General features: G+C 46.5%; 1 protein-coding gene across 4 annotated transcripts in view; it reads left to right on the top strand.

The window, feature by feature from the left end:
• Positions 1–12,994, top strand: part of LOC143934323 (uncharacterized) — a 532,031-nt gene that overhangs the window by 500,703 nt on the left and 18,334 nt on the right. For 3 of the 4 annotated variants that reach the window (XR_013263245.1, XR_013263246.1, XR_013263247.1), the window contains one exon: positions 8,809–8,939. The exons of the other annotated variant lie outside the window; for it this stretch is intronic. The gene's annotated coding sequence lies outside the window, so the exon portion shown is untranslated. The remainder of the gene's footprint in view (positions 1–8,808; positions 8,940–12,994) is intronic. 4 annotated transcript variants of the gene reach the window in all.

Here is a 12,994-nt window from a genome sequence, read left to right as displayed (position 1 = left end):
GTAGCGGCAGCGGTGATGGCGGTGATATCGATGATAGCAGCAGTGACGGTAGCAGCAGCTATATCAAAAAAGTCCAGCCCAAGTCACTGCCAGAGCTCGGAGCACGTCTAGCACGCTCCCTCTTCCTCCATGCTCAGCCACTTCCTCCCTTTATTTTTTGCGCTATAAACAAAAAAAAGCGACACAATATTTTGTACTTTTTTCTATAATAAATTTTCATTTTTTTTTTAAAAGCAAATTTTTTTCCTCAGTTAAGACCGATATGTATTTTTCTACATATTTTTGGTAATAAAAATCAAAATAAGCGTATATTGATTGGTTTGCGCAAAAGTTATAGCATCTACAAAATACGGGAAAGATTTATACAATTTTTATTATTTATTTTTTAACTAGTAAGGGCAGTGATCAGCATTTTTTATCGCGGACTGCAACATTATGGCGGCCAGATCACTGTGTTAATGTCACTGGCAGGGAAGGGGTTAACACTAGGGGGAAATCAAGGTGTTAACTGTGTTCCCTAGGGAGTGATTTTAACTGTGGGGGGAGGAGACTGACTGGGCGAGGAGGCCGATCATTGTTCATACTTAGTAAAAACAACAGATTGCTCTCCACACCCCTGACAGCACGGAGATCTGTCTGTTTACATTGACAGATCTCCATTCTGACTCTGTGTGGAGCGATCGCGACCGACAGGCCGTGCATCAGTTCCGGCGTCGTAGGCGCCATGCACATGCCCCCTAATGGCCAAAAGGCAAACCGACTGTACGGGGAGCCAACCTGCTGCAGTACAACTGCGGCAGCTGATTGGGAAGGGGTTCATCTTAATCTATTGCTTTTAATGCTCCCGTTAGATAAATTTACCCTCTCCATTTGTTCTTTTTACTGTTCTCATCGAAAAGTAAAAGAAAATTCAAAATTTTGGGTTGTCACCAGCATGAGAATAGAGAAGAAAATCTTCCAATGGGGACACTAGTTCTGGTAAAGGCCAAAAAGTCTCTCACTTTGGAGGGACTTCCTCTTTTAGCTATGGGGTAGGAAGTGAAGGAAAATTTCCCCATGATAAAAAAAAAATAATGAACGGGCAGTATAATCCTTCTTTACACAATCAAAACTCTGCCTACGTTTTACTATAAAAAAAAAGGCTTCTATCAGAAATAGAAAAGAAATGCAGCAGTGTAGAGGGAGAGAAAGTCATGAGGAACCTGGTTCCTATATGGTTTCCTGAGTCACTGGGGCAGTGAGCCGAATGGATGCTGGCCATCCACATGACCCTGGCAGCCATCTTAGGTGTGGCAGAGTCTATATAAGATGAGGAGAGAAAGCGAAGGACAACATCTGCCTGCAGAGGCGTAACTAGAAACCTCAGGGCCCCGGTGCAAGAAATTAGGAAGGGCCCCCCCCCCCGAAAAGCATGATTTTGATACTATATTTTTTTCCACTGTACAACAAAGTAAAACATTTCTGTGCAACCTGTGTCCCCAGTGGAACCTGTGTCACCAGTGCAGTGGTGGTCCTGGAGAGGGGTGGTGGTACTGGAGGTGGGTGGCGGTGGTGGTACTGGAGGGGGGTGGCGGTGGTGGTACTGGAGGGGATGGTGGTCCTGGAGAGGGGTGGTGGTACTGGAGGTGGGTGGCGTTGGTGGTACTGGAGGGGGATAGTGGTCCCGGAGAGGGGTGGTGGTGGTACTGGAGGGGGATGGTGGTCCTGGAGAGGGGTGGCGGTGGTACTGGAGGTTGGTGGCGGTGGTGGTACTGGAGGGGTATGGTGGTCCTGGAGGGGGATGGTGGTCCTGGAGAGGGGTGGTGGTGGTACTGAAGGTGGGTGGTGGTGGTACTGGAGGTTGGTGGCAGTGGTGGTACTGAAGGGGGGGTGGTGGTCCTGGAGAGGGGTGGCGGTGGTACTGGAGGGGGATGGTAGTACTGGAGGTGGGTGGCGGTGGTACTGGAGGTGGGTGGTGGTGGTACTGGAGGAGGGTGGCGATGGTACTGGAGCGGCATGGTGGTCCTGGAGAGGGGTGGCGGTGGTACTGGAGGTGGGTGGCGGTGGTGGTACTAGAGGGTGAGTGGTGGTACTGGAGAGGCATGGTGGTCCTGGAGAGGGGTGGCGGTGGTACTGGAGGTGGGTGGCGGTGGTGGTACTAGAGGGTGGGTGGTGGTACTGGAGAGGCATGGTGGTCCTGGAGAGGGGTGGCGGTGGTACTGGAGGTGGGTGGCATGGTGGTGGTACTGGAGAGGGGGTGGCATGGTGGTGGTACTGGAGAGGGGGTGGCGGTGGTCCTGGAGGTGGGTGGCGGTGGTACTGAAGGTGGGTGGCACAGTGGTGGTGGTACTGGAGGAGGGGTGGCGGTGGTACTGAAGGTGGGTAGCACGGTGGTGGTGGTGGTACTGGAGGAGGGGTGGCGGTGGTACTGAAGGTGGGTAGCACGGTGGTGGTGGTGGTACTGGAGGAGGGGTGGCGGTGGTACTGAAGGTGGGTAGCACGGTGGTGGTGGTGGTACTGGAGGAGGGGTGGCGGTGGTACTGGACATCAGGATCCCCAGATACCCCCCTTAATTTAGGGTCCCCAGAGAGCCCCCCTTACTTTAGGGTCCCTAGACAGTCACCCCCCTTAAAGAGGTTTCTCTGTACCTTGCTGGACTCCACCGTGCACCTTGGCCCCCAGCAGATCTCTGTACCCCCCCGCACCTGGGGGAGGCAGCGATCAGCAGCTCTATGATGTTGATGGGCGGCGGGATCTTCCTGAGTCTCTGCACACACTGGAGAGGAGTCAGCACGGCTGTGAGTGAAGAGCGTGTCTCATGTAAACAGCAGCACAGAGACACCGGCAATCGGGAGTGAAGTTTAATTTTCCCTTGTCCTCTCGCAAAAAACACAGCTGATCCTGCTCCCCCTTCGGCCCCCCTCCCCTCCTCTCCTCTCCTGTGTTCTCCGCGGGAAATGTGAGCTTGTTAGCTTCACACCTGAATGCCCGCGGAGAACACAGGAGAGGAGAGGAGGGGAGGGGGGGCCGAAGGGGGAGCAGGATCAGCTGTGTGTTTTGCGAGAGGACAAGGGAAAATGAAACTTCACTCCCGAGTGCCGGCCGGTGTCTCTGTGCTGCTGTTTACATGAGACACGCTCTTCACTCACAGCCCTGTGAATAGCAACCACGCCGGGGCCCCCCCACAGTGATGGAATTCCAGGGCCCAGTCGCAACTGCGACTGTTGCGACCCTGATAATTCCGCCACTGTCTGCCTGCTTGGGCTCAAGATGTCCAGGCTGCATTCCGCCCCTCTCTACAGACACTGTCAGTTCAGCTGAAACCTGCTTCCTATACCTTGTTGGAACTGAGTGTTCTAGGCTGGGCTGCCTTCCCACCAGGCAAACTATCTTTGCATTATGTCAATACAAGTCATTTGATCATTTGATCGCACTGGGACTTTGTGTGTTATCTGCAAATCCCCCCCCCCCCCCCCCCGTGATCCATAGACAGTGTACTAAACTAGTTATTGCTGGCTAGATTGCTTTGATTCCAACTAAACCATCATAAAGAACATTTTATAGTTTTACAACTTTGTTGTAGGCAGGTGCAAAAAGTAGACGTTATATACCATTAAAAGCCATCACAACATGTTAATGATTAAATAGAGGTAATATAGTTAACAGTGATTCAGTTTATCACTAGAGTCCGTTTATTAATGTCCTTATGCTGCCTGCAATGGAAAATTACAATCCATCTAATGCTTCAAATAGCCTCTTCTTGTGTAGGTTTGAATTTGATTGCTTGTAAAGGCAATACATAGACTTGATATTAACATTTATCTAAAGCATTTTTGATTGTGTGGAAAGGTTAGAAACTGATATTTTCTTTTTAATTGTTTTTGGGTAGCTGCTGCTCATTTATTCTGAGAGCCGCCAGTGGCAGTGGAGTGGAGTGCATGATCAGCTGCTGCCATCCTACAGATGTGCCCTGATCATCTTTATTATGTTTTTTTATGGTGTGTATGTAATAGAGTCATTCATTTTTGTGGCTTTTTTTTCTATTCTGTTTTACCAATGTAACATCCATGGCTGCACATTTTACATTTGAGGTACAATACAAAAGTGTTATTAAACATTATTTTATTTTTTTATTTTAAAAATACAAAAACAAACACGTCTATTCTTACCTTCTCTGTGCAATGCTTTTGCACAGAGCAGCTTGATACTCTCCTTCTGTGGTCCCCTGCCCGTGCTTCAAGCCCCTCCCCTTTCCATGGGGGCACCTATGTGTGCTCGCTCCCAAGCCTCCCCGTGTTTATTGACACAGAGTGGATGTGGCCTGGCCCCACCCCCCCACCACAGCATGTTATCTGCCCAATGAATGCATTAAGGCAGGGGTGCCCAACCAATGGCCTGGGGGCTACATGTGGCCCGCGGAGCCCTTTGATGTGGCCCGCGACCTCTTGCCCTGGGATGGCAGGTTGGCAAGCCCAGATTTCAGGTTGTCGACCCGCCTTCCCAGAGCATCAGTGTTGTGAATGAAGCCGATGATAGAGGAAGCAAGCACCCGCAGAGCAGAGCCGCATAAGCCAAGCTTCCTGTGCTTCCATGTCATAGGCAGAGTGATACCAAATGCGCTCTGCCTGGGACAGCAGCAGCTGGCGATAACTGAATGGAACTCACTAAAATCACAGTGTATGTAAGGGCATATCTGTTCTGCAGTGGTTACTGGGCTGCTTTCAAACTGATCCGCAGGTGCACCTGCAGGTTACCTGCACTGAGCCATAGACTTCTGGTTTTACCTTTGGGGCGCTTTCAGAAAGTGCACCAAACCTACAGGATATAATAGAATTGTATGACAATGTGCAGCTAACCCACAGGAAGACCACAGGTGAACTGTGCTGCACCTGCGGCGTGGGTAGACCACAAACTATCAGTGTAAAAGCTGCCTTAGGCCCCTTTTACAAGATTGGTCCAACCCAATCGGACGCTCTATTCACCTATATGGAGCGTCAGATGAAAACAGACTTGTGCCAGTTTACACCTGCCTACCTCAGATCCAATCTGCTAAAAAAAAAACAGAAGTGGATCCGTTCCCTTCCATCTGATCGGATGAGAGGGCCCATAGAGTAGAGTGGGCTGTGTCCACTCTGCATATGCAGAGTGGACACGGACCTGTCATCCGCCTGCTCTGGTTACTAAGTCGCTTAAGTGGCCCTCGCTCTTCAAAAGGTTGGGCACCCCTGCATTAAGGTGAAATTCCTTAAAGAGGAAGTAAACCCTGATGGGTTTACTTCCTCTTTGATTCCCTGCAAAGGTAAAGCATAATGGACTACTATGCCTCACTTACCTGACACAGGAGCCAGCGAAGTCACCGCTGTCCCCTGTAGTCCGGAGCAGCCATCTTCTCGGTGGGTCTTGCTGCTCCGCCGCTGTAATTCGGCGAACTGCGATGACGTCACTCCCGCGCATGCGCACGGGAGCTGCCACTCGCGGCATATCGCTATTGCATGCGCCGTAAACAGCGGTGCCTATCTTTCTGCAAATATCTCCTAAACCGTGTAGGTTTAGGAGATATTTCTTGGACCTACAGGTAAGCCTTAATCTAGGCTTACCTGTAGGTCAAAGTGGTTTGTAAGGGTTTACAACCACTTTAAGGCCTTTAAACCACTTTAAGTTTTGATAATAAAACAAACTGATTGGTTTGTATGCAGAACTGCACCAGATTTTGTGTGCTCCAATTTTCGTTAATTTCCTCCAGTATTTTCCCTAAAGAATAACTGATGTCTATGAAATTCACACGTGCTTGAATAGTCTTTTAGTTTAAATTAAGGGCAAAATGTAATGAGCAATGAGCTTTTTCTTTTCTTTCATTTTCTTCCTCTTCTGTCTATGTAGTAGAATTTGTCCTCCAGGTCTGCCATGTATAAGTCAGCATATTGTGGTGCTATTTTAACCACATGCTGACCGGCGCACGCCGATCTACATCGGCATGGACAGGCAAATGGGCATATAGGTACGTTCCTTTAAATTTGCCGCTGTGCCATCGCGTGCACGGCACCGTCACATGCGCCGGTCGGGCTCTCTGTGAGTTAGATTGCGGGTCCCGCGGACTCGATCGCCGTGAGGATACCCAGGATTGTCTAACAGGGAGGAAGAACAGGGAGATGTTACTGTAAACAAGCATTTGCTTAGTGACAGTGTCACCGATTTCTGCTCCCTGTGATACACAGCAACGCGCCCCCCCCCCCCCCCCACAGTTAGAATCACTCCCCACGGCTCACTTAACCCCTACACTGCCTCCTAGTGGTTAACCCCTTCACTGCCAGTGTCATTTACACAGGAATCAGTGTATTTGTATAGGACTGATTGCTGGTCCCAAAAATGTGTCAAAAATGTCCAATGTGTCCACCATAATGTTGCAGTAACAATAAAAATCTGATCGTCGCCATTACTAGTAAAAAAATAAAATAATATAAATGCCGTAAAACTATCCCCTATTTTGTAAACACTATAACTTTTGCGCAAACCAATCAGTAATCACTTATTGCGATTTTTTTTTTTCTACCAAAAACATGTAGAAGAATATGTATCCGCCTAAACTGAGGAAAAAAATCTTTAGATATTTTTGGGGGATATTTATTACAGCAAAATGTAAAAAATAATGTGTTTTTTTTTTCAAAATTGTCGCTCTATTTTTTTGTTTATAGCACAAAAAATAAAAAACACAGAGGTGATCAAATACCACCAAAAGAAAGCTCTATTTGTGGGGAAAAAAAAAGATGTTAATTTTGTTTGGGAGCCACATCGAATGACCACGCAATTGTCAGTTAAAGCGACACAGTGCCAAATCGGAGAAAGGTGCTCTGGTCTTTGGCCTGCAAAATGGTCCGGGGCTTAAGTGGTTAATTCCCAAATGCAGCCATATGCATACACTGAAAATAATGATCCAGTTACACTTGTACAACTCCAAAGTAGTATGACTTTGGAGTGCAACTTTGATGTGACTTTGGATGGGTGCGATTTGGATGTCCCTCTGCAAAGCCGGACCCACCGTTGCATGTAAAACATTTCAGGTATGACTTTCATGCAACTTTTGAAGGTTAACATTGAAGTCTATTTATTGAGAAAGCTCAAAGTAAAGTAGATTTAGGAAAAAGGATATGGGTTCCACGGGAGCACCGGGAATTGGCAAGTAGCACAAATCTATTAACAAAAAATTTCTTTGAAATTTGGGATGAATTGGGTAAATTAAGTCACTGGCAATTTAATTCACCGTTAATTTCTTTATTAGATACAAACTATTTCAAACCTGGGAAGGATGAATATATGTATTTCACTAGGTGGGCAAAGAAAAATTATATAATGTTGAAAGACGTGATGATTGGAAATAGAATATGCACTTTGAATGAATTAAGACAAAAATGGGGAAATAGGCCATTAGATAGATGGAGGTATGCACAAATACAGCACTTTGCACAGACACTCTCCCAGCCACTTCAAGGTGAGGGAAATATGAGACCCATGTAGAGACTTTTCTCCTCCTCGAGGTGTCTGAGACAGAGTATGTCAAAAATATATAAACTTTTAGGAGAGGAAATGTAACCTAGGTGTCCGCCCTACTTGAAGAAATGGGAGGAAGAGCTAGGAGTTCTACGGGGCGAGGAACATAGGAGTAGGATCTTGAGAACAGTATGCACTACCTCTAGAGACATCAGGACCATAGAAATGTCTATAAATTGTTGGTGAGATGGTATATAGTCCCACAAAGAGCACACGAGATCGGAGTAGAGACCTCAGCAATGTGTTGGAGGTGCTGTAATGCCCCGGGAACCTTCGCACATTTATGGTGGGATTGTGTAAAGATCCAGACATATTGGGAAAAGATTATAGACAATATCTACCAGATAACAGGGGAACAAGTCAGGAAGGAGCCATGGACACGTTTGTTCCACGACACGGGTAAAACATTAGCCCAAAGAAAACAAAAATTCACCGCTCCAGGTCGATCCTCCGACAGGCTACTAACTCTCCAGATAGGTGGGGGTTCCAGGTGCAGGCTGATTGCACAAGCCAAGTATACAGAAAACGAACAAAACTCTGGATAGCCGCACTCCGGATTGAGTAAAAAGTAAAAATGCCTTTATTTCTTCAAATAAAAAAACTCCATATTGCACAAATCATCACAGCAAAGGGAAATATTTTTCTAATTTTTTCCCTTTGCTGTGATGTTTTGTGCAATATGGAGTTTTTTCATTTGAAGAAATAAAGGCATTTTTACTTTTTACTCAATCTGGAGTGCAGCTATCCAGAGTTTTGTTCTGTATACTAAAACATTAGCCCAATATAAGAAAACCCTGGTGCCTTACCTGTTAAATGCGGCCAAGAGTTTAATACCGAAAGTCTGGAGAACCCCTAGCCCCCCCATTAATAAAAGATTGAGTAGGAAGGATAGATTGGTTGAGATCAATAGAAGAAACTATATACAGAAGGGAAGACTCTGTGGAAGTATTTGATAGCATATGGGGAAGGTGGTTAGAGTTTAAGAAGACAGTGGAACATTTGAAAATGTTGGAAGACTAGGATAAAATGTGAAAGATCGAAGCTGGGGGGGGGGGGGGGGGGAGAGAGGGGAAGGAGGGGGATAGGTATAAGCTTAACCATGTATATTTATGTGGAAAGGTAACATTTTGATATTGAACAAATGTGAATGAATGAATGAATGAAATACTTGTATAGCGCACAATGCCAACTGAATCGCCTCTAGGCGCTGTGGCGAGCTTTAATCATCTGCTAAAAGAGGAAGGTCTTGAGTTTTTTCCTAAAAGCCAGGTGATTTTCTTCCAGGCGGATGTTGATTGGTAGAGCATTCCATAGCCGAGGCCCTTGGACAGCGAATCTCCGATCCCCCTTGGATTTATACAGGGCTTTGGGCACGAGGAGGAGGTTTTTGTTGGCTGATCGAAGAGTGCGGTTTGGTGTGTAATGATTTATTTTCTCCATTAGGTATTGCGGAGCTTCTCTATGCACGCATTTGTGGGTGAGGCAATGTTGTTAAATTTAAATAATCTATGCAAAATAAAAAGAGAATATACTAAAAAAACATTGAAGTCTATTTCAGAAAGGGAAGAGGATAAGCTGAGCTAGCTGCACACCCCGTAACAAATATGGGGAAAAAAAAAGAAGTTCCCCATGGGTTTTTTTTTAGCAGCAATGAGGATGCAAAAGATTCATAAAAACGTACTTGGTTTTATTGGTCAAAAAACTAGTCATGTAATTTACAATACATGCAGAAATTAAAATGTGAGCTCTGGTGTACAGCAGCCAATATGGGTTAAGTGATTACAGGGAGCGCTGATCAGTGACAGTGTCACTAGGCAGAACGGGAAGATGCTTGCTTACATTAGCATCTCCCCGTTCTTCCTCCCCCTGAGACAATTGTGGGTATCTCCGCAGACATTGGGTCCGCGGGACCCGTAATCGCAGGCACAGAGCTCCTGGCTGGCACGTGAGCCGCCTCTTAAAGGTCAAGGTACGTTGATCTGCCTGTACGTGCCCTTTTGCCGCAGTATATCTGCGTGAGGCGGTCAGGAAGAGGTTAAAGAGACCCTGTCCCCAACTTAACCACTTCAGCCCCGGACCAATTGTCAGCCTAAAGACCAGAGGTCTTTTTACAATTTCGCACTGCACTGCTTTAACTGGTAATTGCGCGGTCATGCAATGTTGTACCCAAATGAAATTTGCGTCCTTTTCTTCCCACAAATACAGCTTTCTTTTGATGGTATTTGATTGCCTCTGCGATATTTATTTTTTTTGAAAAAATATATTTTCTACTTTTTGTTATAAGAAAAATCGAATGAACTAAATTTTAGTCATACATTTAGGCCAAAATGTATTCAGCTACATGTCTTTAGTAAAAAAAAATGCCAATAAGCGTATATTTATTGGTTTGCGCAAAAGTTATAGCGTCTACAAACTAGAGTACATTTTCTGGAATTTACACAGCTTTTAATTTATGACTGCCTATCTCATTTCTTGAGGTGCTAAAATGGCAGGGCAGTACAAACCCCCCAAATGACCCCATTTTGGAAAGTAGACACCCCAAGGAAATTGCTGAGGGGCATGTTGAGCCCATTGAATATTTTAATTTTTTGTCCCAAGTGATTGAATAATGACACAAATAAATAAATAAATAAATAAAAGTTTACAAAAAGTTGTCACTAAATGATATATTGCGCACACATGCCATAGTTATTTGTGGAATTGCACCCCAAAATATATTCTGCTGCTTCTCCTAAGTACGGGGATACCACATATGTGGGACTTTTTGGGAGTCTAGCTGCGTACTGGACCTCGAAAACCAATCACTGCCTTCAGGATTTCTAAGGGTGCAAATTTTTGATTTCACTCCTCACTACCTATCACAGTTTTGAAGGCCATAAAATGCCAAAATAGCACAACCCCCCCCCCCCCCCCCCAAATGACCCCATTTTGGAAAGTAGACACCCCAAGCTATTTACTGAGAGGCATGTTGAGTCCATGAAATATTTTATATTTTGCCACAAGTTGCAGGAATATTAAATTTTCTTTGTCACTAAATGATATATTGCTCACACATGCTATGGGCATAAGTGAAATTACACTCCAAAATAAATTCTGCTGCTTCTCCCGAGTACGGGGATACCACATGTGGGGGACTTTTTGGGAGCCTAGCCGCGTATGGGACCCCAAAAATTCAGGATTTAAATATAAAACGCTACCAAAAAAAACTGTTAGCGATCGCAGGGATCAGGCCTGACTCTGCGAATGCTGCAGTTATGTGTTTAGTGTTTTGTAAGTGACAGTGATCGATCGATACTGCACTTGGGTGGGCTGGGCGGAGGGGCAAAACGCAGGTGCTAGCAGGTATCTGTGCTGATCCTGCTAACAATGCGTTTTTTTGGAACCCTAAACTGCTGGGGACGCTAGTATAGATCTGATCAGATCAGATATTGATCTGTTCAGATTCTATACCACTACGGGAGGTGTATGCTTTGCGCGTGGGTGTTAGCGGTACTGACACTAACCTAGCGCTGCCTGGGGCGACGCAGACCCTGATGCTAAAACCTAATTGATATCACCCGCCGGGTGATCAGGGGGTTAAATCCTTTATTGGGTAATAAATGGTGGGTGCCCTGATGCTATAAAAAGCAAACTAACCAGAGTCACCCATAACACTTATATGGTGATCACTGGTGAAAGGGTTAACTAGGGGCAATCAGGGGGTTAAAATCTTTATTGGGTAGTATATGGGGGGGCAGTGGCGGAATTATAGGGATCGCCATGGCGACCGGGCCCCTTGCTGCAGGGGGCCAGGGGGCCCGAGGGCCCCCTGTACTCTTCGATAGGAGGGAAGGCTGAGAGGAGCTCACGATCATCAGCCGAACTGAAATCGGCACTGTGCGGGAGCTCCTCACATTAGGCTTAGTGAAAGCAGTGTGTGCTCTTTGTCTCCCCCTAGAGTGCAGTACCCGGCAGGAAGAGCCAAGGTAAATGTCTGCTGTTTTTTTTAATAAGACTATCTACTGTATTTGAGTTTGTATGTGTGTGTGTGAGCATGCTTGTATGTGTGTGTGTGTGTGTGTGTGTGTGAACATGCTTGTATGTATGTGTGTGTGAGCATGCTTGTATGTGCATGTGTGTGTGCATGTGTGGGAGCATGCTTGTGTGTGCGTGTGTGAGCATGCTTGTGTGTGCGTGAGCATGCTTGTATGTGTGTGTGTGTGTGAGCATGCTTGTATGTGCGTGTGTGTGAGCATGCTTGTATGTGCGTGTGTGTGAGCATGCTTGTATGCGCGTGAGCATGCTTGTATGTGTGTGTGTGTGCGTGTGTGTGAGCATGTATGTATGTATGTGTGTGTGTGAGCATGCATGTGTGTGTGTGTGAGCATGCTTGTATGTGTGTGCGTGAGCATGCTTGCATGTGTGTGCGTGTGAGCATGCTTGCATGTGTGTGCGTGTGAGCATGCTTGTATGTGTGTGAGAACATGCATGTATGTGTGTGTGTGTGTTCATATATGTATGCATATGTTTATCAGTGGCGGTGCATCCAAAAGGGTGCACAGGTTCCACCCCCTCTATGACCAATGGATAGATTAATGCATAGCATAGCATGAATCTATCCATGGCCACCGTTGCCACCCCCATTTTTAGGTGTTTGGTCCCTTTTGGGGTGCCGGGTGCCTGAATTACAGCGGCAGGGGGTGTTATTGCAGCACCCGATTAGAGCCATGGGCTATAATAGGCTTCAAAATAGGTGAACTGCGAGCGCCATGCTTGACGCTCACAGTCTACCCAGGTGTGTTAGAAAAGTGAATTAATATTCACTTTCCTAACACTGAACCGCCTCTCCACCAATCAGGTGTACGGGTCTTTTACCCATCACCCGATTGGCTGAAACGATAGACACAGCTATTGGACGCCCATCAGGAGAAGAGGACAGGAGATGAGGATGGCAGTAGCTGCATGGAGGACCCCGCTCATGGCCGTTACCTGCTGCCCCACCAAGACAGGGTAAGTGGCGGGCGGTGGGGATTCACATTGGCAGCATTTGATGGGCACACCAACAGCATTTGATGTGCACAGTGGCAGCATTTGATGGGCACAGCGGTGACATTTGATGAGCACAGCGGCAGAGTTTGATGGGCACAGTAGTGACATTTGATGGTACAGTGGTGGCATTAGATGGGCACAGTGGCTGTAATTGATGTTTTTTAAATCGGTTCCTTTATATGCAACCACCCACTTGGGACTGGGCCCTGGTGTTCCACCTTCAGGCTCGGAGAAAAAAGCCCTATCCGGAGGTCGGGGGGGCGCCATGGTTTCCTGCATCGGGGCCCTGAAGGTTCTAGTTACGCCACTGTGGGGGGGGGGGTCCCTGACACTATATAAAAACCTGACAGGGAACCTAAATAACTAACTGGCTAACCTACGTCACCAGTGGCACTTATAAGGTGATCACTGGTAAAAGGGTTAACTCTAGTATATGGAGGTA

This window comes from Lithobates pipiens, unplaced genomic scaffold (assembly GCF_037356315.1).
Source record: "Lithobates pipiens isolate NorthernLeopardFrog02 unplaced genomic scaffold, aLitPip1_a1.2 Scaffold_27, whole genome shotgun sequence".
Classification (NCBI taxonomy): domain Eukaryota; kingdom Metazoa; phylum Chordata; class Amphibia; order Anura; family Ranidae; genus Lithobates; species Lithobates pipiens.
Note: the sequence above shows the minus strand (reverse complement) of the source record. Positions and strands in the feature narration are given on the sequence as shown.